Genomic DNA, 27,456 nt, shown 5'->3' with positions numbered 1-27,456 from the left:
CAAAGGAATATCCAACCTCTTAGAAGCAACATCTCTAATTAGACCCATAATACTCTCTTTCCCTGTATGTGGGAAGTGCAGTCTTGCAGTACCTATAGGTACTAAATCAGCCATAACTTTTGACTGAAAGCTCCAATTGACAAACTTTCTGATTCAAATTGAAACTAACACTTTCCTCTTTGAACAGAGGTCTTAACAATAAATTTCAAAGTAGGTCAGAAAAAGTTATGATAGCCCAAATTTGTATGTCTAAAACTGTCTACAACCTGTCCTGTTTTGGATGAGTCTATAAGAGGTCTGTAGATCCCACTTTGACCTTGTTGAACCCTGAATACTCACAAATATAATTGAGAGCACTTGCAGATATGCTGAAGTGGTAGTCACAGATGTTCCTTGCAAGTGTTTATCTATTCAAGCATGTAAGAGTAACACTGCACATACTACAAATATGCTGAAGTGGTAGTCACAGCTATTCCTTGCAAGTGTTTATTGAGGTGAATATCATCTGACATGTTGACTTCATCAGCACAAGAACTAATTTCCCTAACTTCCTGGTACAAGTTGACATCAGGCCACTTCATTAAAACTATGAGTCATGCTAAAGCATTGTTTGCTTACTGACACTCATAGAACTCCAACTTTGTTTGTACCAAAAAAAAAAACAATACCAAGTCCTCATGCCCGGGTCCTGAATAAATCTACCCTCATCCAAATTCACAAATCAATTTTTCTGCATCTTCAAGCTCAGGCAACTTGAATGCTTCTTCACCTTCCTGCAACTTTCCTTCCTTAGTATGGTCCACTTCAAACAGCTCCAAACTTCCTTCAAATTCTGAAACAGCTTCCCTCTACAGATGATCATCCATAATATCACTATCGTCGCATTAAAATTATGGTTTCACTCGTCTGATAAGCATACTCGCAAAATACACAGTCCCCAAATCAGGATCAGCAAACACATTCAACTATACCCTGTCCTGAGATTCAATCTCCACAAAATCTGTGAGAGCTCCAACAATGTTGTTCACAATTTTCCTCTTTGCATTGTCATTCACAGAGCAACGGTCAGATATCAAAATCATTTTAAGCCTTTGTTTTGCTATTTTTGCAGGAGATGAAATTTTCTTCCTCCTGGGAAATAAGATCTTCCAAGCAAGTGCAAGCCTGTCAAACACATTAAGGTCTTTGTCGTTTGAAGTAGACTCGATTTCATTTGTACGCAGACCAAAGGAAAATCTCTGATATTCTAGCAGGGCACCACATTGGAACACTTTCTTCCGAGTAGCATTAACTGTCAAGATTTTGCATGTTTCAAAACCTGATTGCCCTGCTCCTAATTACTGGTCTTTGAAACAAAAAGTATTGTCTCCCACCATGGAAGGCTGTCTGCATTTACAATGGAACTGGCCTTTCGTTCTGGTTGTTTCTCATAGTCTTCTAACAATCATGTGGCACCCAAAGGAGTAAAGAGGAAAAGCTTCATAGCAATCTTGAACTATTTCAAATATAAACCTAGCCTCTGAAACATAGCATCTACCAAGCCAAAATTCCCAAACTAATGACGAAGAACAGCCTCAAAATGACAACAATCCTCCAAAAACTTTACAAAAGGCGTCTGTGACGCATGAAATATATGTTGCTGCCAATGCATTCAACCTTGAAAGCTATCAAATGTTGGTCATCTTCCTAAGAGCAAGCCTTGGAGTCACTCTGAAGATCATAAGATTGATGAGATGGATTTCTTCTAATCAAGCTTGATGATGTCAGAGTGCTATTGATGTCAGAGTATTGCTCGATGAACCTCCTATTAACAGGCTGTTGATGACACAGGCATTCATGCTAATATTGTTCCTGCATAATCACATTTTCCTGTTGATGATTATGCCTTGCAGAATCTTAGATGTGCTCTGATAGAGGAGGTGAGAATATCTGAATTGGGAACATCTACAATAACAGACGAAAAAGTCTCTATCAGGGCATCAACCTTCGGGTCTAATTTTAATAGTCCAATCAGCTCTTCCTATGGATCAAGGATTGCATGGGAACAAATGTAGGCAACTCCTCAAGTCAGCAAACCAGCTGAGATGTTGAGTGGTGAAGATGCTACAGTGTCTCACAACAGTTTCAAAATTTCAAGCCTTGAGTGCTAATATTTCCACTTAGTTAACTAGGAGTACTAAATCCTGGTTAAATCACTTGGCAACTCATGATAGTGTTCGGTTGTCCAGGATCCCCTTGAAGAAGGTCATGACAGATCACTGTTGACTGCCTTGCTTTTCTACGCCAACTCCAAGCACAATCGTAATGCCTCCCTGCTTCAAAACCTTCCCACACTGTACGATCAAATCACTACCTAATCTTCTTCATCCTAGCATCATTTCTACTGCCCGGTACACCGATTCATTTTTCCATGAACAGTGATCTCACTTTAGAGAGAGACCAGCAGATATTCTGCACCCCATTTCACCTAGGCCTACATTGCCATTCGGGGCTGGCCCTGCGGTGTATGTGCTCTATGTCTTTGCTCAAAACTATCCACAGCTGTATCTGATGTGCATCAAGAAGCAGCCTCAAAGTCAAGTAAAGTAGAATCTCTGAAAATTCCATAGCCCTCTGCCAATGTAGCTTCAGAAGGAGAGGTTGCAATGGTTAAGGATGAGCTAGCGGAGCATGAGGATTCTCCACTTAGATCAACTCCCGTGCAATTTATCTCAGGGTTTTATAGCACCCTCGGCTGATGCATTTGCCTCTGGTGCCCCCTTCAGGATCACAAGGGTAGCTTGTGTGTAGTGGTTTGCCGAAATCTGCTTGTATATCCTCAAGAGCAGCAATGTGCTCCTATCATGCGACCCCCTAAAGCCTTGGTGAGCCTCTTCACAATAAGTGTCCAAAACTGACACACTCTCTTACAATGATTACATGTCTGAATGAATCAGGGATCCATTTGAAGTTCTGATCAATTTAAGGAATTGTCAAGGAGAAAACTGGCCTAGAGAGGTTGTTGAAAACACCATAAATGCTAGAAAGAAGTCTTAAAGAAGAAGAAGAAGAAGAAGAAGAAGAAGCAGAAGAAGAAAAGTTTGCTCTCTAAAGCCTCTTCAAAGCCTTCAATAATGGTGCTCCACTTGTTAAGGATGAAGAGTAAAGAAAGTTTCCAGCATGAAATGCTTGTAAAAACCCCATGGTTGAAAGCTAGGGGAAGATCTCTGCTATAAACTCCATGAAAGCTTGGCCAAAGCTTGGAGAAAGAGGAAAGGAAGACCTCTTTTGAAAAGTAACCACAGTTTAACCCCAAACTAAGCCTGATTAACTCTCCTTTACCCTAGTTACCTCCAATTTTTGCATGAAATTTGATGACGACCTGTCACTTAAGCCATCCTCCACCATATCTAACCTTGGATATCTCCAGATGTAGTCTCTTACTAATTGTAGATGATCTGCAGCACTCCACTAGTCACTGTCTTGTACAATTTTTGTCTGAAATTGATTTTGATGGAGGAAAATAGGATTGAAAATAGAAGAAAAATAATGGATCAAAGACCAATGCTCTGATACCACTTGTCAGAGAGTGAACTAGGGAGAGAGAAAGAGGAGAGAGAAGATTGTAGAAGAGAGAGAAAGACTGTAGGAAGAGAGAGAAGAAGAGTGACAAGGAGAGAGAAAGACTAGATTTGGAGAGAGAAAGATAGGAAAGAGGGAGAAGCCATGGAAGCTGTGAACAAGATGACAGAGAAGGACTGTAATTGTATTAATGTGTCAAAAAGATATGAAAAATTACATGTCCTCACCTTTTATACCAATGTCAGTGTGACATGGCATAATATCAATATTATTTACACTAAATCCTTATTCCCAGCTTCTTACATACCTATAGGGTTCATGTCATGGAGTCTAGGGTTAGGCAAGAAATATGTGTGTCTGCATCATAGCCTTGCATAATTTCTTCACTTGGCTAAAAAGATTCTTCTAGCCATTTCCTAAGGACTACTCAAAGATTTTGAATTTTCTTTGGCAAAATTCTCCCAATGATACATAGACCGAGTTTGAGGTCAATGTAGCTAATAGGCTATCAATTGAAGAGTCATGCTGCAAATCATCATCTAGAATTAGCTTAGGCATCTTGAAAGTGTGCCTGTGCCTTGCTTACCTAGCTTTGAACCTTGTCCACTATCTCTAGTTGTTTCTTAGGATCAATGTATTTCCCAATCTTCACACTTTCTTTTTCCTTCTTCCTTTGGAGCAAACATTTCTTCTTTCACATCAGAGAGTCTTGAGTAAAAGTTTTATATGCATTTTTTTATTATTCTCCTTTCAATTATTTTTACTAGTGGATGCTGCATCAAGGTTGCTCGACCTAGGCATTGAGATTCCCACCTATTTTGCTTGCTCTCTAGTCATCACATTCAAGGGAATCGAAGTAGCATCACTGTTGGGTATCTTGACACTGAAAAGTTCGAGTGATATTGATAGGACCATTGATGTGCTAGATGAAGGTTTCTATCTAGGGCAATAACAGATGTATGACTCCACCCGATTATTCTGAGGACTCCTCTTATTGGTCACCTTTCATCCAGTGGTAGCATCTTCTATTTGTTTCCTTACATGTATTTCTTGAAGGATAGATATGGCCAATGAGTATGCTAGGGGGAATTGTGTGGTTTGAGATCATTCAAACTGGCCACCATCTTATTACTCTTTCTCATTATATTCCTCCAAGACTTCTATTCTCCATTGGCATTAATGGAATCCCCTGATCAGGTTCCATTCCTGCCCTCTCTCTCCGCATGTGACATGCTATATGGGACAAACTACCCTCTATGGTCGTGCCACATGAACTGCCTCCGCGACGACTATGACCTTTGGGATGTTGTTACAGTCCCTATACCCCAACCTATCAGGATCCTCATGATGGTGTGACCATGTATTCAATAGCTTTTGGGGCCAGTTGAATGTTATAGCCCATTCTTTTCTCTTATTGAGTTGTACAAATTCTATGCAAGTGCATGTTAGACATCTCCACACCACTGCAAAGATTTGGAGGAGATTGGCATATCTCTTCCAAATCCAAACATTTGGGCATCACTCATCACTTGATTTGAAGCTATGACTACTCTATGTCATAGATTCCCCTATGATGAGGGATCACATTCATAGGATGGAGGAGATTCGGGATGAGCTTTCATTCCTTAGTATACAAACATGTATTTGAAGGACCTAGCTGTGACACTTCTCTCACATCTTCCATACACCTTCGACATATGACGTGTTCTACACCAATCTTCTCACTTCTCATAGCTGGGAGACTCTCACTTGGAAGGAGCTAGCCCCATTGGTGCTTGAGGAATAGGATGCGCACCACAGTGCGCCCATTTCTTGCAAAGCTCATGCACATGGCTGTACTTATGCAATTTTATCTCCAGGTACATGACAACAAGTATAGGACAAGCCAAGTAGAAGAAAGATAAGAGGAGGTAGTTGGATTCACAAAGACTCTGATATAGCTTTTGTGGGGAAGCATAGAGGATGTCCCACGTGTCTCATTGTGGAAAGACCTTGCACCCTGAGGACAAGTGCTAGAGGATATACCCTCGCCTTAATCCAAGAGTGAAGGGTGGATCTAGAGCATTCATCTGCCTATACTTTGTCACCCGCTATTTCCACTAAGTCAGTGTTTCTACACATTTTTCATGTGGAGGAGGCATCTTTTGACTGTCTCTTCCTCTAAGAACCCTTGGCTTATCACTACTGGTCCCTCGAGTCTTATGACTCCTCAAGGTGATTTGCTATAGGTTCTCCATCCGTCCAAGGGTATAGTCATTGTGCTAGTGACATTTCTTCAATGCTTATTAGTGGTGTTGGCACCTTGCCTCTGTTGTCTAACTGTCCATCGAGCTTTGTTTCTAAGGCCCTATATGTTCCTGACTTGGGCTTTCCTCTCCTCTCAATTTATGGCCTTCCTAAACTCCAAACATGTGTTGTCTTCACCAAGCGGCCATCTTTGTTGAGGATTTCTATAATAACTACTTTTATGATAGGTTGGTAGGAGAGGGGGCTATCTATGCTCCATTCCCCTTCCATTCTGCAAGGCCCTCCGAGGTAGTTTTCTATTGCCACATCGTGTCATTCCTAATTGTGCACCATTTATCCCATAAGTTCCATTCCATCCCCCATCATCTCCTCTAGTGGTTCCTGTTGAGATATCGAGCTCCACTCGTGATACGCCAGGGTGACCGTTGTATATTTATGTCACCGACTTGTCAGTTGCAGACGCGGTTGGTACACCGCCCATGAATAATAGCTACATGATAGCTATCCTTATCTATTCTAGTTCGTGGCTCAGTTAGTATGCCACCTTAGTTAGTTGAGTTTGGTTTGAGACCCATATAGAGGGTTCTTCTATTTTTCCTTGTACTAGAGTTCTTTTGGCTTACACAACTAAGAAGTGGAAAACTGTTTTCAGCCTCCACCCTTGTGTGTCTTCCCCCATTGTGCAAGCAAGAAAGCTTCAAGCGAGACTCCTTCCTTCTCTCCCACAATCTTGACATGGTATCATAGCCTTGTTCGTGGTAAGGAGCTCAAGAAAGCAAGCCAAGCTCGCGGTGGTCTGGTAAGAGGAGCAGTGTTGCTTTCATTTCCTGTTTTGGGAGCAGATCTCTGCAGGTAGCACGGCCGGAAATTGCAGGAGTGCATTGTCTCAGGTTGAGACGCCCTTCGCGGTGAAGCAAGAGGGCAGTATATGCTGCGGGGAAGGGCTTTAGCCCCTGGCGACCTTGTTTTTTTGATTTGAGGCCATTTCGGGGCCTGTTTTGCAGACGGAAGTTTTCTGCACGCACTCAAGAAAAGGCTCAGTTTTATGCTGTGCGACCACTGTTCTACAGGTCGGTGAAAAGTTACTGTAGAAATTGCATCGTATGCTTGTGCGCAGAGACATTGGGAGTTTCAGAATCATCCTTGGTTCCTGTTTATGCAAAATCGTCACTAGGAAGTGACTGTGTGGTCAAATACCACTTTCGCCAGTTTTGCAGATTTTCCCTTGTGAGGGTGAAGCTGTGTTTTTTGCAGTAACAGAATTTCTTGCAGTATTCTGTAATGGCGTCTGATTCTCTTTCACAGATTGTCACTGAAAAGCTTGACAAGAACAACTTCCAGGCATGGAAGTTTAGAATGACGAATTTCCTTATGGGAAAAGGATATTGGGAATTTGTTGCAGGAAATGAAGAAGAACCAGTTCTTCCTGATGTTCCCAATCAACAGCAAATGCAGGCATTCAAAGCATGGCATGAGAGAGCCAGGAAAGTTATGTACTGGCTGTCTATCAGCATTTCAGACTCTATGATTGTGCATATTCAGGATGCAAGTACGCCAAAGGAGGCATGGGATACTCTGTCAAAAATGTATAGCACAAATACACAAGCCAGGAAAATGCAGCTCAAGCAAGAGTTGCATAATGTGCAAAGAGAAAATATGAGCATCAATGACTACCACATGAAGGTGAAGAAGATTGCAGATGCACTTGCTTCCATTGGGTCGCCAGTGGAAGATGATGATTTAGTTTCCGTGACCTTGAATGGTCTAGGAAAGGACTATGCACAGTTTCGAACATCCATTTCCGTTCGTGAAAGATTTTCTGACTTTGAGGAGTTGATTGCTCTTCTAATTTCTGAGGAGCAGAGAAATGGTGGTGCATCTTCTTCAGGAGGAACTTCAAAAGAAGCTGTCTTCTACTCAAATGCTGGAAGAGGTAGAGGCAGAGGTAGAGGAGGCCGATTTGGAGGCCGTGGTAGAAATCAGAATATGCAGCAAACTCAAGAAAACCAGCCCTATGGAGGAGGACGTGGTAACTCTAGAGGCAGGGGGAGCCAAAGAGGTCGTGGTGGATGGCAAAGAGGCCAAAATGCAAACAGTAATGTTGAATGCTACTATTGTGGTAAAATGGGTCATATGGCTAAAGACTGCTACAAAAAGCAGAATGACATCATGAATGGAAAACTGCAACAAGGAAATTATGCATCTTCTAGTAGACAGGGTGATGACAGAAATGAGCATCTGTTTATGGTGCAGCACATGAACAATTCTGTGACAAGTGCAGAAGAAAGCAACGATGTATGGTATGTTGACTCAGGTGCGTCAAACCACATGACAGGTCATGCAGAATGGATGGAGGATGCAAGGAAAATGAAAAAACCAGGATTTGTGGAGACTGGTGATGATACTGCACATCCTATTGTGCAGATTGGAAAAATTCCATTGTCTATGCAGGATGGGAAAAAGAAATACCTGTCCGATGTATTTCATGTCCCGAATATCACCAAGAATCTGGTTTCTGTTGGTCAAATGGTTGAACAGGGCTTGCAGGTCAGATTTAATCCTCATGGATGCTTTGTTGAGGATATGAAAAATAAAGGTCGCTTGATAGCAAAAGGAAAGAAGAAGGGCAGAATGTTTACATTGGATGCAGACATGTCTGAATTGAGTGCATCAATGTTTGCACATGGGACCGGTGTAGTTGCAGATATTGATATCTGGCATAAACGCATTGGTCATGTTAATGTACAGCGACTTAAATCAATGCAGGCCCAAAATATTGTTGCAGGATTGCCCAAATTCAAGGTTGCAGAAATGCATAAGGTATGTGAAGCCTGTCAGTTTGGAAAACAGGCAAGGAAACCATTTCCTAGACATGTTCAAGAGAGTAAGAAGCCATTGGAATTAATCCACTCTGATGTGTGGACTACTAAAGCTGCATCTCTTGGAGGCTGTCATTATTTTGTCAGTTTTACTGATGACTATAGCAGAAAAGTTTGGGTGTATTTTATGAAAAAGAAAAGTGAAGTTTTTGGGCATTTCAAAACTCTTAAAGCTATGGTTGAAAAAGAAACAGGCTTGCAGATAAAATGCCTAAGGTCAGATGGAGGGGGAGAGTACCTCTCAAATGAGTTTGCAAAGTTCTTGCAGGAGCATGGCATAAAGCAGCAATATTCATGCAGTTATACCCCACAACAAAATGGAATTGCAGAAAGGAAAAACAGGCATATTGGAGAGGTATCTCGTGCCATGCTCAATGAAAAAGACTTGCCAGATTTTTATTGGGCTGAAGCAGTTGCTACAGCAGTCTACATAATGAACAGGACTCCCACTGCAGCAATACATGGAATGACTCCAGAGGAGAGGTATACTGGTAGGAAACCAGATATTTCTCATTTGAAAATTTTTGGTTGCATTGCCTATGTACATGTGCCAGATGAGTTGAGATCCAAGTTGGATCCAAAAGCTGAGAAGTGCATCTTTATTGGTTACTCTCTGCAGCAAAAAGGGTATAGATGCTATAACCCTTCTACTCGTAAGTTTACAGTGAGCAGAGATGTTGTTTTTGATGAGATGAGTAGCTGGTATAAACCAGTAAATGTGATTGATGATATAGATGCACAAAATGGTAATGCTGCACAGAATTCACAGCAGCAGTCACAAAATATTAGTGGACCTGGAGCGTCCTCTAGCAGTGGTTCACATTCTTCGCCATGGACAGGCAGATTGAGATCAGGAGAATCTTCTCAAAGCAATGCAGATAGTGGTATGCAGGTATCACGAAAAGGAAAAGAGAAGGTTAATCAGCCCATGTTTGATGTGAATGCAGGTCACTCTTATGTGGATGGTGAATCCAGTGGCTCAGAACAGAGCATTGATGATGAGTTGGGTATTCCTTCTATTGTTACACCTGGAGTAAGGAAGACCAGGGATGTTTTGAGAGCACCTGGGAGTGAACCTACTTTGCGCAGGTCTACAAGAGCTAGGTATCCTGTGGATAGGCTGAAATATGATGGATTTACAGCCATTCACTATGCATATATGGTCAAAGTGATACAGGAACCAGAACCCACATCTTTTGAGCAAGCCATGGGAAAAGAAAAATGGGAGAAAGCCATGGATGAAGAAATGGATGCCTTGGAAGCAAATGCTACATGGGAGTTAGTACCTTTGCCTAAAGGTAAGAATGCAATTGGCTGTAAGTGGGTTTATAAGGTGAAGCACAATGCAGATGGTTCTGTGAACAGATACAAGGCAAGATTAGTAGTCAAGGGGTATGCACAAACATATGGCATTGACTATGAAGAAACATTCAGTCCAGTTGCAAGGATGGCAACAGTAAGAGCAGTCATTGCTATGGCTGCATCAAAGGGATGGTCTTTACATCAGATGGATGTAAAGAATGCCTTCTTGCATGGTGATTTGCAAGAAGAGGTCTATATGGAGCAGCCACCAGGTTATGTGCATGCTGTTCATCCTGAGTTTGTTTGCAGGTTGAAGAAAGCCTTGTATGGCTTGAAGCAAGCACCTAGAGCATGGTCTGACAAGATAGGACAGTATCTTGTCACTATTGGCTTTCAGATTTCCAAGGCAGATTTCTCACTTTATGTGAGAAAAACAGAGAAAGGTATTATGCTACTTGTCATTTATGTTGATGATTTGATTATGACAGGTGACAGTGATGAAGATATCCTTCATGTGAAAATGCTATTGAAGCAGAAGTTTGAGATGAAGGATTTGGGAGAGCTGCGTTATTTCTTGGGCATTGAGGTGATTAGATCACCAAGTGGGATACAGCTCTTGCAGAGGCAGTATGGATTGGACATGCTGTCCAAATATGGGATGACAGGCTGTAAGCCTATTTCAGTTCCTTTGGAGCAAAATGTGAAGCTGAGCACAGATGCAGGTGAGCTTCTAGAAGACCCTACTATGTACAGACGCATAGTAGGAAGTTTGATTTATATGACTATTACCAGGCCAGATTTGAGCTATGCTGTTGGATTGGTAAGTCAGTTTATGCAGGCTCCAAGGAAACCACATTTGGATGCGGCTAGACGCATACTTAGGTATGTGAAGTCCACATTGCAGTATGGACTATTTTATGAGACTGGGGTTCAGATACAGTTGCATGGATACACTGATGCTGATTGGGCTGGTAGTATTTCTGATAGACGATCTACCAGTGGATATGTATTCTCTTTTGGGAGTGCTGCAGTCACTTGGAGCAGCAAGAAACAGCCTACAGTTGCCTTGTCGAGCACAGAGGCTGAGTACAGGGGTGCAGCAATGGCTGCATGTGAGGTAGCTTGGTTGCATAAGCTACTTTATGATATGCATCAGTCTACAGATGGGCCAGTTGTCATTTATTGTGATAACATGAGTAGTATACACTTGGCAAATAACCCAGTCTATCATGCTAGAACAAAGCACATTGAGGTGCATTATCACTATGTGCGAGAGAGGGTTTTACTAGGTCTTATTGATCTAGTTTATGTCAGCACAGAGGATCAGGTAGCTGACATATTCACGAAGGCATTGGGCGCAGAGAAGCTGCGCAAGTTCAGAGACCTGCTTGGTGTGCAGGAATTGGGATTGAGCTCGAGGGGGAGTGTTGAGATATTGAGCTCCACTCGTGATACGCCAGGGTGACCGTTGTATATTTATGTCACCGACTTGTTAGTTGCAGACGCGGTTGGTACACCGCCCATGAATAATAGCTACATGATAGCTATCCTTATCTATTCTAGTTCGTGGCTCAGTTAGTATGCCACCTTAGTTAGTTGAGTTTGGTTTGAGACCCATATAGAGGGTTCTTCTATTTTTCCTTGTACTAGAGTTCTTTTGGCTTACACAACTAAGAAGTGGAAAACTGTTTTCAGCCTCCACCCTTGTGTGTCTTCCCCCATTGTGCAAGCAAGAAAGCTTCAAGCGAGACTCCTTCCTTCTCTCCCACAATCTTGACAGTTCCCTCATACCTCCCATCTCTTTTAGAGAGGGATTATATTGGTGATGCAACTATGGATTTCCTTGCCCTTTGTATTGCAAAACGGGCTTCCTAGGATCATGAGGAGTTTCTTCAAGGTTTCCATTCTACTTTGGGACTTCGTTTATGTGGGTACCCCTTTTCTTCGTCATCAAGCAACCATTCCCTACCATTTGGCCCTTGGTCCCTAGTGTTTCTATGCAACTTATGGCACCTTCAATAGTTCCTTACACAAAGGAACACCGAAGTAGCAAAGGGTTTCGAGCCAACCTAGTACGAAATCCAAACTACTTGTTCCTCACTATCATCTCATAGTTGGGTTAGAGGCTTGGCTCACCCATTCCCAACTAGAGCTTTTAGTAGTTATCCATTCAAGGCCTCTCCATTTCCTTTGCCCTTTGGTGGCCTTCTCTTTGATTGCATTTTTATATGGAGAGGGGGTCTTGCTCCTTGACTAGCTTTTTTCATCAATGGACTACATTGGCATTGGCACTCTTCTTGCCACCTTCGAATCCACCTCTCCTTTGGCTTTCTACCACATCCATGATCTGACAGGGTGTATTAGCAGTCATGTGTGTCTTTGTGGTCATCTCTTACCTATGAACCTCTCAGTCTCAGCCAAACAAGGACATTAGGAGCTCTAACATTGTCGTTGCATGTCATTTTATGTGTTTTAGACACTTTAGGTGGAGGGCACATTAGTGCATTTCTCTTTGTGCACTTTTGGCTGTTTTTTAGGGGTTCATGATTTCCTCTCTTGTTTTCCTATATATAGGCAACTCCCCTCCCACTTTCATTATCCATCATTGATCCTTTGTGATCAACTAGCCCTCCTCATTCTCTCATCCCCCCGGCACCCACATTGACGCATAGAGCTACGTATAGGGGTTGATTGTTTGCAACCTTGTACCTTCAACTATTACATTCACATTGTTCCTTCTCTCTCGTGAATTCTCTTTGTCTCTTTTTTCTCTCGTATTCATTTTCCTCTTTCCATTGTACACTCTCACACCTACAATGTGTCCTCTCCACCTGCCACTAGATGTATTCATCTTTTAGCCCATTCCTCTATGATATAATGGAGCCTTTCACCACCCTCCATGGTACAACATACTCGTTTTGTAAGATGCACTTTTATCCCCTCCCCACCCCATGCACTATCAATGTTTGGCTTTCATGAAGATCCAACCTGGGAGTGTGTTACACAAACAAAAAAGTAATGACATTCACAATTAAGTTCTCTAAACACTTCTAGAGAAGAACACATAATAAAATTTCAAAGTATTATCGACACCACAAATGGGGATCCAAAGGCTGCTTCAATTAGCCACTTTATCTACATGGAAAAAATAAGAATCTTCAAAGAGTGAAACAACAATTAGAAATTTATTGTAAGTTGTACAAACATGTATTACTCACATTGTGATTGTCCATATGCACATCACTATCTACTAGTAATGTCAATGAATCATTCAAAGGCTCTTCATATCAATAAAACAAATAATGGGAAGAAGAGGTACAACAGTTACAAAGCAAAGTGGGTGATACAAGTAGTGACACTAAAGAATGTAGACACCCATAACAACACTTTGCATTATCGACATCTAGCAAGTAGCCCGGTCACCAAATGATGCAATGTTATGGGCCATGCCCAACTAAACTAATGGTCTAATAGGAAGAACATGTATTTTTTTCTTGAATAAATTTATTGTTGTCTCCACAAATTGGAGATGTAATGTTGTCGCCTCTACTTCGTATACCAAATTATCATGTTGACCCTACCCTATTATTAAAAAATTCCTTCAAATTCTCCTCAATGTGATCTAAAAATATATGTGCATCTAAGTTTATAAGCTATTCAAAGGTTTTGCCATTTACACCATTATAAAAAGATAAATTTTCAACGAAAGGTCTCTAGGGCTTGGGTCATTTGTCAACCTCCACTTTCTAGTTTCCTATCAAGATTATTCTAGCTACGATATCATTCTCACTACACCCTCCACAAAAATTACCCATGCCATAAGAGTAGGGCTATCATTTGTCCCTTTGCACTTTTGCCATGTGAATCCACATGCAAAATGAAGGCTCATCTCATAGTTTAAAGGTGCTCCTTGATATACCTTATGGTATAAAAGAACACACACCTCAAAGAATTTCAACATTATGGCCTTCAATTGAATATTCTCTCTTTGATATTATTTATGTAGCCAAATTTTCATCCATTCCAAGTCCAAAAAATCAGCCATGTTTGGGATTTTCACCAATTCGTCTCAACCCATTTTCTAATTCAAAGTCTTCCTTCATAACACAAAATCCAATTTGTACTGGTAACATTTCTTGTAGTGTTGGCCACCTCACTACAAAAAAATGCTTGTAGTGTTTACCACCTCACTACAAAAAATGGATATAAAATCTAGTAAGCATGAAATGAGATATAAAAAATTAAAATTTTACAGAAAATTAAAAAATTTTCCTTTGTTTAATGTGTGCAAATACTAAAGTGGTACTTTAGTGGTCGAGAAGAATTGCAAAGTGGTGCTCAATCACTTTTTACTTTATCTAGTACTTACAACTAGTGTGTGCAACCACTAATTGTGGAGTGGTGAAGTACTTTAATGAACTTCGAAGTGCTTCACCACATTCTAATAATGGTTATATACCAATTTGAACTGGTACTCCACCACTTTTAAGTGGTGGAGCAAAACTACAAAGCTCTCAATTGGTATAGCACAAAGATAAAGTGATATTGCACCACTAGAAAGTGGTGTCAGAAATTTAAACTAAAAGAACACCACTTCACTATAGTAAGCCAATGGTTGTATACCACTTTCAAATGGTTCTAAGTGGAGCACCACTTTATTTCATAATGGCAATGGGTTGTACACCACATGGTTTACCATGAGTTCTTATTAGTATATTACCAAAAAAATGGACTTCACCACTTAGTCTAGAAAGTGTTGTTGAATCACTTTAATTTAGAGGAGTGCCACTTTATTAGAGTATGACATTGGTTGTACACCACTTTCAAGTAGTTTACCTCCACTTTTTATTGGTATAATACAACCAAAAAGTGGCATTCTACCACTAGAAAGTGGTGGTGGATTGGAGCACCATAAGTAATTTATTGAACCACTTTAAAGTGGTTTTTAGTGGGAGGATCGGAATTTTTAGTAGTGGCATACCACTTTTAGTGGGAGGATCACACTTTTTAGTAGTAGCATACCATATTTAGTATTAACCACTTTCTAGTGGCAGAAATTCACTTTTTAGTGGTGGGGTATCACTTTTGAGTAGTGTGACACCACTATTTAATGTTGTGGTACCACTTTTGAGTGTTAAGCTACTTTTTAGTAGTGCAAATCCACTTTTTAATAGTAGAGATCTAAGTTTTAGTAGTGAAACACCACTTTTAAGTAGTATATCAAAGTATGTGTCACCACTTTCAAGTCTTAGTTTAACACTTGAGAATGGTTCTTCATGTTTAGACCATGGTATTTTATCACTTTCGCACTATAGATCACCACTAGAAAGTGGTTTACATGGTCCCCACCCCCTCACCTTAGCATGTATTTTCACCACTTAAAAGTGATCTAAAAATGATTAGCATCACAACTCACTACCACATACTATGGCTTGACATTGTCAAGACTTTAAATAGTATGCAAGATCTATATTGAATGGACAATATTTACTATATATGTAACCGTGCTTTGCAGTATCTTCCGCCTTTTGACTCTTCGCATTTTGATTCTTGTGATCATTGTTTATATGGCAGGCACACTAGAAATACACATAAAAAGTCTGGTGAGAAACGCATGGGTGAGCCCTTGGCTCTTGTGCACTCATATGTATGTGGGCCCATGCCCTGTCAGTCACTAGGTGGGGCAAAGTATTTTGTTACTTTTAGAGATGATTACTCACGTAAGGTTTGGGCTTATCCCATCAAGAGAAAATCCAATGTCTTATACACATTTCAGCATTGGCTTGCATTTGTAAAGAACCAGTCTCTAGGAAAAGGCTAAAATGTCTAAGGTCAGATAATGGGGGTGAGTATGTATCACGTGCTTTTGAGCAGTTTTGTGATGAGCAGGGTATTAAGCATCAGTTGACTGCCCCTTATACCCCACCCCAAAATGGTATGGTTGAATGCATGAATAGGACCATTCAGGAAAGGGTCCATAGCATGCTTAGCCAGGCTGGCTTACCGCAGCACTTTTGGGCTAAGGCAGTTACTACTACATTGCCTCTCATTAACAGGTCGCCAAGCAGTGGCATTGACTTTCAAGTTGCAGAGGAGGTATGGGCAGGCAAGTCCCCCTTCTTATGATCATTTTCTTGACTTTGGATGTGAGGCATTCTGCCATGTGCCCAAGGACAAACGCAATAAGCTAGATCCTAAAAGTGTCAAATGCATTTTCATTAGCTATGGAGATGTAGGAGAGATGGGTTACCATCTATGGGATCCGCAGGCACAGAAAGTGATCTGCAACCATGATGTCATCTTTCATGAGGAAAAAATACATATGCAACCTAAGAGAGTGGTTGAGGTACACAGAGTTATCTTTCAGGAGGAGCCACCTACTCCTGTTCAACCAACTCCACGGCCAGCTAGACAGCGTGCAGCATCACCTGATGCTCATGGCCCAGATGTTAGACATGCTGATGTTAGACAGGATGTTGGCCAGGAAGCAGAGCCTGGGTTAAGGCGTTCTACTAGAGATAGACGACCTCCTGACCGTTTTGTGCTCTCTATGGATAACTCTATGGATTATGTACTGGCTATAGATGCAGGAAAGCCTCTCACTTACGATGAGGCTTTGCACATGGGTGATTGTCACTCTTGGGAGAGGGCTATGTAGTCTAAGCTTGACTCATTGCATAAGAATCAGACTTGGGATTTGGTTTCCTTGCCTCAGGGTTAGACAGGATGTTGGCCAAGCAACAGAGCCTGGGTTAAGGCGTTCTACTAGAGATAGACGACCTCCTGACCATTTTGCGCTCTCTATGGATAACTCTATGGATTATGTACTGGTTATAGATACAGGAGAGCCTCTCACTTATGATGAGGCTATGCACAGGGGTGATTGTCACTCTTGGGAGAGGGCTATGTAGTCTAAGCTTAACTCATTGCATAAGAATCAAACTTGGGATTTGGTTTCCTTGCCTCAGGGTTAGACAGGATGTTGGCCAGGCAACAGAGCCTGGGTTAAGTCATTCTACTAGAGATAAACGACCTCCTGACCGTTTTGCGCTCTCCATGGATAACTCTATGGATTATGTACTGGTTATAGATACAGGAGAGCCTCTCACTTATGATGAGGCTATGCATAGGGGTGATTGTCACTCTTGGGAGAGGGCTATGTAGTCTAAGCTTGACTCATTGCATAAGAATCGGACTTGGGATTTCGTTTCCTTGCCTCAGGGTAAGAAGGCTTTGACATGCAAGTGGGTATACAAGCTAAAAAGTACCCCTGGACACCCCAAGCTAGCATACAAGGCTCGATTGGTTGCTAAGGATTTTAAGCAGGAGCATGGTGTTGACTTTGATGAGATATTTTCTCATGTGTTCAAGATAACCACCCTACGCTTAGTCTTGGCCTTGGTTGCACAGCTTGACCTGGACTTGTACCAAATGGATGTTAAGACGACTTTTTTACATGGGGACTTGCATGATGAGATTTACATGGAGCAACCTAAGGGTTTTGCAGACCCTGGCACGGAACACCTAGTGTGCAAGCTAAAGAAGAGTCTATATGGCTTGAAGCAGGCACCTAGGAAATTGTACCATAAGTTTAATGCATTCATGCAGTCACAGGGCTATAGCCGTAATGCTATGGATCCGTGCTTGTACAGGAAGAAAGCCCATGACGGTTCTTTACTAATTTTGGTACTCTATGTGGATGACATGCTTTTAGCAGGGACAGCTCATGAGGAGCTAGATACTCTTAAGGCTCAGCTCAAGAAGAGCTTTGAGATAAAAGATCTAGGATAGGCCTCTCATATACTTGGTATGTGCATTACGTGCGATATATCTCAGGGACTACTCTATCTGTCATAGAGGGAGTACATTCATAAAGTCCTTGAGCACTTCCGCATGCAGGATGTTAAGCCTATTGGTTGTCCATTACCTTCTCATGTGAAGGTTTCGCAAGCCGATTGTCCATAGACAGATGAGCAGAGGGCAGAGATGGCCAAGATTCCCTATGCATCAATCGTGGACAGTCTTATGTATGCCATGATAGCCACCCGTCCAGATATTGCTTTTGCAGTTGGGGTTGTGGTAGGTTATAAGGCTACACCTGGCAAGAAACATTAGGATTCCATGAAGGGTATCATGAGGTACCTAAAGGGCACAGCAAATATGTGTCTTTGCTATTACAGCCAAGATACAAGAGTCATGGGGTACACTGACTGTTATTATGCAGGACATGCAGATAGTAGGAAGTCCACTTCTGGCTATGTGTTCACTTATACTGGAGGGGCTATCTCTTGGATGTCCAAGGCACAGAAGTGTATGGCCCTTTCTACTACAGAGGCTGAGTATATTGCAGCCACAAAGGCTTGCAAGGAGGCTATCTAGTTAGGTCATTTGATTATAGACCTTGGTATGACAGATGCTATGCCTACACTGCATTCGGATTCTATGAGTGCCATTCAGTTGGCCAAGAATCTAGTCTTTCATGCGAAGTTGAAACATATTGAGATGAGGTATCAATTCATTCACGAGGTCATTGAGGACAGATCTTTTGACCTTGTCAAGATTTCAACTGAGTAGAATCTTGCAAACTTGCTCACAAAGAGCCTCACTACAGAGCGCTTTGCCTTCCTCAGGAGATTGATGGGCATTGGATGAGATGATGTCTTTTTCCTCATCCTATTGTACACGTGTACATGTTGTACTGTCTTTTCTTCTTTCTCTCTCACTGGGGCAAATTCACCTTTAAGTGGGAGGTTGTTGGAGATAAAGGCACCTCCACCTAGCCACCCGTGTATTACTACACTGACAGCACCCACCATTGCACACTGCAAGTGGTGGGTGTCCGTCACAATCACTTATTCTTTATTCTTTTAGTGACAGTTTGAATAAAGGAAGGCCCAATCACACATTGTGGTTGTTGAAATTTCCACTTTGAGTTTCACTCTCTCTCTTGCTCTTGCTCTCCATCCACCATAGCTCTCACTGCCAAGCTTCTTCCTCCTGGGTTCCACTTCCCTTTCATTGAGAGAAGAGTTTTTCTTAGAAGATGCCAGATTGGTAACTAAAAAGACATTTATAGATTGGATTGAAAATCCCAATATAAAGGGTTGGCTGCTATAGCTTTGTTCCATGAATTTGAAAGTTGGTATGCGCAGTTGGATGCCGATGAGAACAGCAATCATTAGAGAGTCAAAAAATTAATTTATTTCTGAAGGCTGCAAATCCTGTCTTGCAAGAGAAGCTAACTAATCATTTAGAAGATGTCTCTTCTGAAACGAGGCTCAAATCAAATTGGGCTAATGTAACTGAGGTAGTACATATGTTGGTAAAGAGAGAGCGTATGAAATTAAGATGGGATACAGGCACCACACCTGCCAATGCTCAGAAGGGGACTGAAATTACAGCCAAGGCACCTGTAGCTATGGCGGAACAACCGGTTATACATATTGGTCTGGCTCTTAAAGGTGATGTTGTGGATTAATTAATCAAAGGCATGCATGATTTGAGGCTGAATTTCACAAAAATCTATGCAAATGTCAAAAAGTTAGATGTTAAGGTAGAAGAGAATGATCGGGTAATAGCCCAAAGGCTGTATAAAGAAGTATATAAGAGAAGATGCATTTGTTGTGACAGTTTACAGCATGAAAAGCGAGATTGTACAACCTATTGTGAAGCGACAGCGAAAAGGTTAGTCTTTTGGAAAGATGGAAAAATACATGCAACGGAAAGTGGTCTTCCAATAGAGCCAAATTTTGGAAATGGTGGCATGTAGAAGAGGTTGAAAGAGATGGCAGCAAGGATAGCATTTGTTGCCATAGATACAACCACATATAGGTTGAGAATTGAAAGGACCGAATAAGCTTGTAAAGGAGACATGGCTAAAGAAAAATCTCGCATTTGGATGCATGCATTAGATCGTATGGAAAAATGTAAAACATCAAAGTCTAAATTGGCTAATGCAAGTCAAAGTATACGAGGGAAAACAAGATGGAATACACCAATGGATTCATTTTCAACCTATGCTTATTTGGTTGAGATTCATAATCAAGAAGCCCTTGTGGAAGAAAAGAAAAAAAGAGATAAGGACACTGCTGGTCCTTCCTCTTCAGGCCCATCTAAACACATAACACGAAGTAAAATGGAGCAACAGAAAGAGGCTGAAAAAACCATACCTAAGCATGTTATGGAGGATGCATCTTAAGAGAAAAAAAAAGAAGGAAAGAAAAGGGGCAAGCAGCTGGATTACAAGTTTCAATCGGATCTTGAGACTGCCACAAACCTTAAAAAGATCTTGGAAAGTCGTATACTTGGCAATAGAGTGGAATTCACACTTAGCGAAGTTCTTGGAATCGCAAAGCGTGAATTTCATGATGCAATCATTGATATGTTGAAACAAAAAATGACACTTTGATGGTAAAGTTTTGCAAGCATTGATGTATAATGAAGATGTCCATCAACAAGTACATGAAGAAGAAGATGCTCATTTCATTCCAAGCAGTCATTATTCACGAACGCTTTGGGCTCGTGCTACAATAGAGACAATTGTTAAAGTGGGAGAAAGGGAGACATCTTGCTAGCTCTCTTGGATCATGGTTCCGAAATCAATGTTATGGCACGCAGCTTGTATGAGAATGAAGGTTATCCGATTGATGTAGATCCGGGACGGCGCATGCGGGTAGCAAGCAATTCATCAAGGGATCTTTATGCAGCTTGTTCGAATATACCCATGACTATTGGAGATGTTAGGGATGAATATCATTTTTTTTGTGCAGGATTCATGTAGTTATCCAATGATTTTTGGACTGCCTTATATTTTGGAATCAAGGCTGTAAACAAAAGCCTTGGATGATGATTCATATGCTCAAATTCGGAGTAAACACAATACAAAGGCGGTATAGTTTCTCATTGTTTGTGTGAATCATCCCCTAATCGAGATAGGCTACGAGATAATCCCATACCACCTAATGCACAAGAGTTTAAGGGTTTTTAGACAACACTGTTGTAAGTGGAGGCTACGACAGTCCCTCTAGGAAGATAATTATGCCTCCAAGAAAGAGGGAAACTATGTTTGTGTCTGGATTGCAGGAATGGACAATGTATAGTCTTGGCAATTTTAAGAATATTTCAACCATGTGCAAAGTTGAAAAGAAATATGTAGGATGGGTTGAAAAAGAGCTTAAGACATATAGTTTGATGGTTGCAAATGAAGGTATTTCAAGGCTATTTTTAGGGCTAGTTGATGTTGATATAGTGGTTGAAATTTCTACAACAATTAATGCTGAAAACAGGGCAAAAAAAGAGGTTATTTATGTTGACACTTTAGAGATGTATGAAGTCATTCAAGATTTTGTTGAGCATGAATGTTATGGACTGCAATATGGGCTACAAAACATGGTTGAAGCAAGGGTGGGTACAAAGTACAAAACAATTGCAAAGAAGGTTAAGCATGTGGCTTTGCCTTTACCACCTGAAAGTAATGGGTTGGCTGAAAAAGTGACTCAACAACCTAGTTTACAGGATCCACATGGAGTAGCATATAAATTTACAGTTGAAACTTTACAAGAGCTGAAAATTGGTTATACAAGCTTTCTTTTGCCTACTGCAGAAAAGCTTGTTTCTTGCAGATGTTGACAAGGCATGGAAAAGCCTTTGTGTTTCAGCCAGATGAAATTGGATAACCATAATTACACCTATGGTTATCTTTACAATACCTCATGTGCCATGGAATTTAAAGCCTATTCCAGTACCTCTAGCATATTTACCTAAGCTACTGAAGCTTTTAAATGAGAAGATCAGAATGTGAATTTTGGAGCCTTCTTCAACTCCATATTCAAATCGATGGTTTACTATTTCAAAGAAAAATGGTGCTTTGAGGTTTATACGAGATTTATAACCAGTTAATAAGGTCACCATAAGGAATGTTGGATCAAGCCTGATAGTGGATGAATTTGCAAAAGCATTTGCAGGCAAGGAAATTTACTCTATGATGGAAGATTTATATTCAAGATATAATCATTTCCAACTTGCATTAGAAAGCCAGGATATCACTATCATGAAGACATCACTTGGATTGGTTAGGATGTATGCACTTCCATAGCAAGCAATCAATTCACTGGTGCATATGATGAATGTTATGCATAATGTTTTGAGGAAGTATATCTCTTAGTTGACCTTACCATTTCTTGATAATGTACCAATAAAAGGGTGTGATATCCATGAGAAAAATGAAGAGTTGAATGAGCAGGGATATAGAAGGTTTGTGGCTGATTATATTGTTGATTGTGACAGGATTTTAAGACAGCTTGAAAAAGTGCATTTAACTCTGACAGGAGAAAAGTTGCTTTTTGGAGTGGAGGAAGTATCAGTTGTTGGGCACATGTGTGAACCATATGAGAGAATATCCTCACTAGTAAAGATTGATGCCATAAGCAAGATGCGAAAGACATGTTCAAATATACCCGAGATAAGAAAATTTTTGGGTGCATATCTTTTATTTAATATGAATTTTGCATTTTTCTCATGTGTCAAAGTTTATATTAGCTCTTAAGAAAATGGCAAAAGTTTTGGTGGAGTAAACAACATACAAAGGCAATACGGAAGTTAAAGAGCTTATTGATTTCAACGCTAACACTAAAGAGAGCAAATTAAGAGAATGGGTACCCTATTATTCTCATCGTGGATATGAGGCTAATTAGCATTGGTTGGACAGTGGGTCAGGATGATGCTAATGGAAATAAGTATACCATTCGGTTTGGAGCCCTCAATGTGTAGATAGAGAAAACCCGTGGTGGCTAACATGCTTTCACGAGTAACGTTTGAAGATGAAGAGGAGCCGATGGAAAATAAAAAGGACAACATGATAGGTGCTAAAAACAACTTTATGACAATAGGGAATGAGTATGCATTTGTTGTTACTACATGTGCAACTGTTGTAACAAGGATTTCACCACTAAGAAAAGAGCTTACAACCATGAAGAAAAGATAGACAGTAGAGAGAAAGCATCATCGGTGTTATGCTTCAGTGAGAACATAATTTTCGAAAGAATTGTATGAGAATGATTGGCTAAAATTATGCTAATATCTCAACCTCGTAACAAAGAAGACTGAGTAATCTAAAGCTGAATTCAAAAGGATTAAAAGAAAAACTTATGGTTTTTTCTTGAAAGACGAATATTTATGAAAGCATACAAAGAAAAAGAGAGGAGCTCCAGTACGTGTATTTGAAGATAGGGCTTCTCAATAGTAGGTGATGCATGAGTTTCATGAAAGCTTATGGACTGGACATAGAGTTCAAAATGTCACATTTGCCAAGATCAAAGAGAAGTATTGGTGGCAAAACATGTATAAGATGTGAAGCATTATGTGAAATCATACAGTCTATTTGATGTATTCCATAGTAAAACATAGAGATGAACTACAACCAACCTATCCATTATCTATGTATCACAAATGGATAGTTGATTTGGTTAACATGCCTGTAGGTTTATCGAATATGAGATATCTTGTGCTTGTACGAAAAGACTTGACAAATCAAACAAAAGGTCGAGCTCTTAGTATAAAGACTACTCAAGCAATTTGCAAATTCTTATTGAAAGAAGTCTTTTGCAAGTATAGTTATGTTGATAAAGTGAGTGCAAATAAAAAAGAAATAGATACGAATGAGGCCCATGACTTCTTTTCACGATTGGTATCAAGCTAGCTTTAACTTCAATCTATAATCCTAAAGCAAATGGCAAAAGTAAAAGAGATCATCAACCTGTCAATAAGGCATTAGCCAAGTCATGCAAACGAGGGCGTGATGAAAGAGTGACCAAGAATGTTATCCTTTTCTTTATGGGCTAATAGAACCACTTAGTGCGCAGCTACAAGGTATATGCCTACTGAATTAATGTATGGACAATAGCCAATCATGTCTATTAAGGAGACTATTGCTACTTGGAGTGTTCTACCATGGAAAGAGGGTTTGAATAGAGAAGAGTTGCTTGTCCTACACATTAGACAGTTAAAAGACTTGAAGACATTGAGACTGCCATGAAAAAGCTGAAGACTACAAGGATTAAAAACAAGAGGTTTGACAAGCAACACAAATTTCAACCACAAGCTATAAAAAAAAGAGATTGTGTACTTGTTTATGACAACTTGAAAAATCAGTATAGTACCAATCGAAAGATAACAAAGTGATGGTTTGGTCCATATGTAATGAGGTTTTCGATAACTCTAAGGATTTCAGTGACTGAAAAATATATCAAGCTCTTTAAACGTAAAAAGTCTTCAGCATATGAGTTAAAAGGAGTTGGATATTAAGCATAAACATGAGAATACGAAAGAAAAAAAAGTAATAGACGACATTGACATAGCAAAAAATACTTATTCTAACACTACAAATCCATAAGACTAACACGTACCGAATGATGTACAAGTTAAGAGGTAGATGTCATGCCGCTACGCATACGAAGCATGAAAAACTCTAAAGTGCATCGTCATTGGACTTTCTTATTGATCTAAAGAGCCAATGTCATATTAGTCATTAGTATCAATATCCGTAGTGTGGATGATTTAAAAATACTATATTTTTAAAAAGTTTAACTTATTTTTTATATTATTTCTTATAAATATCCAAAAGCTATAGACAACTTCTAAAATAAGATGACATGTTTTTTTAAAAAAACAAGTGACTTTTTATCATTTTTTAGAGATTTTATGAAAAAAAATTGATAAAATCGCACAACGCATGATCGCAATTTACAAGCAATAAACAACACTTTGAACTAGGGGTGATCTAAGAGAAATCTAATCAAGTGTCATGATATTTTACCCCTCTTTCAAAGCCAACATAAGCATTAGATTGACAATCTAAACAACTGAGAGAAAGCTATTGTTTTATGCACATTTTTTATCTACAAGAGATTTATCTTCTCAAGATGCAAAAATAAATTGACGAGCATCACTTTTAAGGATTCTTCTATTTCTTTAAACCCCTTCTTTTCCATCTACTCCTCTCCCTGAATCTCCCTTCACCCTACTATCTCTTATCCCTTGTGGTAGACTTCAATCCCAAACGCTCCGACACTATCTACTCAAAAAACCACTTACACCATTATAGACTAGGACAAGTATCTCACAATGTTCTCAAAAAATTATCATCAAAAGAATTTGCATTACAATATATCAATCTATATTTCCAATTTCTCATTTTATGAATCATGTGCATTGCACAAAGCAACCGATCATTCTTAGACTTTCTCCCACATCATTACCTATCAACCCTTTGAAAGTCAAATATTTTTTTACATTAATAAATGACTTTTCTAATGTTTACGATATATATTTATTATCTCACAAATCTAAACTCCTAGAGAAATTTCAAGAATTTAAAGAGATCAATGAAACTCAACATGATCTCAAAATCAAGCTATTGAGGATTGACAACGAGGGAGAGTACACATCCAATGAATTCAAGAAATTATATTCATCCAATGGTATCAAGGACAAATATACTATTCTATATCACCCTTATCAAAGCCAAGGAAACCACATTTGGATGCGGCTAGACGCATACTCAGGTATGTGAAGTCCACATTGCAGTATGGACTATTTTATGAGACTGGGGTTCAGATACAGTTGCATGGATACACTGATGCTGATTGGGCTGGTAGTATTTCTGATAGACGATCTACGAGTGGATATGTGTTCTCTTTTGGGAGTGCTGCAGTCACTTGGAGCAGCAAGAAACAGCCTACAGTTGCCTTGTCGAGCACAGAGGCTGAGTACAGGGGTGTAGCAATGGCTGCATATGAGGTAGCTTGGTTGCATAAGCTACTTTATGATATGCATCAGTCTACAGATGGACCAGTTGTCATTTATTGTGACAACATGAGTAGTATACACTTGGCAAATAACCCAGTCTATCATGCTAGAACAAAGCACATTGAGGTGCATTATCACTATGTGCGAGAGAGGGTTTTACTAGGTCTTATTGATCTAGTTTATGTCAGCACAGAGGATCAGGTAGTTGACATATTCACGAAGGCATTGGGCGCAGAGAAGCTGCGCAAGTTCAGAGACCTACTTGGTGTGCAGGAATTGGGATTGAGCTCGAGGGGGAGTGTTGAGATATCGAGCTGTACTCGTGATACGCCAGGGTGACCATTGTGTATTTATGTCACCGACTTGTCAGTTGCAGACGCGGTTGGTACACCGCCCATGAATAATAGCTACATGATAGCTATCCTTATCTACTCTAGTTCGTGGCTCAGTTAGTATGCCACCTTAGTTAGTTGAGTTTGGTTTGAGACCCATATATAGGGTTCTTCTATTTCTTTGTACTTGAGTTCTTTTGGCTTACACAACTAAGAAGAGGAAAACTGTTTTCAGCCTCCACCCTTGTGTGTCTTCCCCCATTGTGCAAGCAAGAAAGCTTCAAGCGAGACTCCTTCCTTCTCTCCCACAATCTTGACAATCATGAGGTACCATGAAGGCACAATAGATATGTGCATATATTCTTGTGTCCATGATACATGACTCGTGGGGTATACTGATTTTGATTATGCAAGACATGCAAATAGTATGAAGTCCACTTTTGCTATGTCTTCACCTTTGTTGGAGGTGTTGTTTCTTGGATGTCCAAGGCACAAAAATACATGGTACTATATACTATAGACGAAAAGTATGTTGCAGCCCCATTGAGGCTTGCAAGGAGGCTCTTTGGTTAAGCCATCTAGTCATGGATCTTGGTATTATTGATGTGGTTCCTATAGTGCATTCGAATTCTATGAGTGATACCCAGTTGGTGAAGATCCGGTCTTCCATGCGAAGACAAAGCATATTAAGGTGTATTACCACTTTATCAGAGAGGCCATTGAGGAAAAGTCCATCGAGCTTGTCAAAATCTTAACTGAACAAAATCTTATAGATCTACTCACTAAAAGCCTCTCAATGGAACATTTTTGCCTTAGGAAGCTAATGGGCGCTGGATGAGATGACGTCTGTCCTCATCCTATTGTACTTTATGTACATTTGTACTTTGTCATTTTTTGTTGTTGTTCTCTCCTCACTAGGGGCACATTCGTCGTTAAGTGGGAGGTTGTTGGGGGTAAAGGTGCTTGTGCCTATGCCGCACGTCTATTAATTACATTGATAGTACTTGAACACTTGTACACTGCAAGTGGTGGACACCCATCATATGTCACTTTATTCTTTATTCTTTCAGTGACATTTGAATAATGAAAAGATGGTCACACATTGTGACTATTGGAGTTCCCACATCTTGAGTCTCTCTCTTTCTCTCTTGCTCCATTTGCCATAACTCATACTTTTGGTGCTTCCACTTGCTTGTGCTCTCACTTGGGCTTCTCCCTTCACTCATGAAGAGATGAGTTCTAAGTGATTTAGTTTCAAATTGGCATGGGGGTATTTACCATCACTAATATTAAATTTTAAAGCTCTCTCTCCTATCCAAAGTCCTTAGTGT

The sequence above is a fragment of the Lygodium microphyllum genome, chromosome 1 (genome assembly GCF_053477565.2).
Source record: "Lygodium microphyllum isolate KBCC chromosome 1, Lygodium_microphyllum_v1.1.10, whole genome shotgun sequence".
NCBI lineage: Eukaryota > Viridiplantae > Streptophyta > Polypodiopsida > Schizaeales > Lygodiaceae > Lygodium > Lygodium microphyllum.
The sequence above is the reverse complement of the archived record's forward strand: the minus strand, read 5'-3'. Positions refer to the sequence as shown.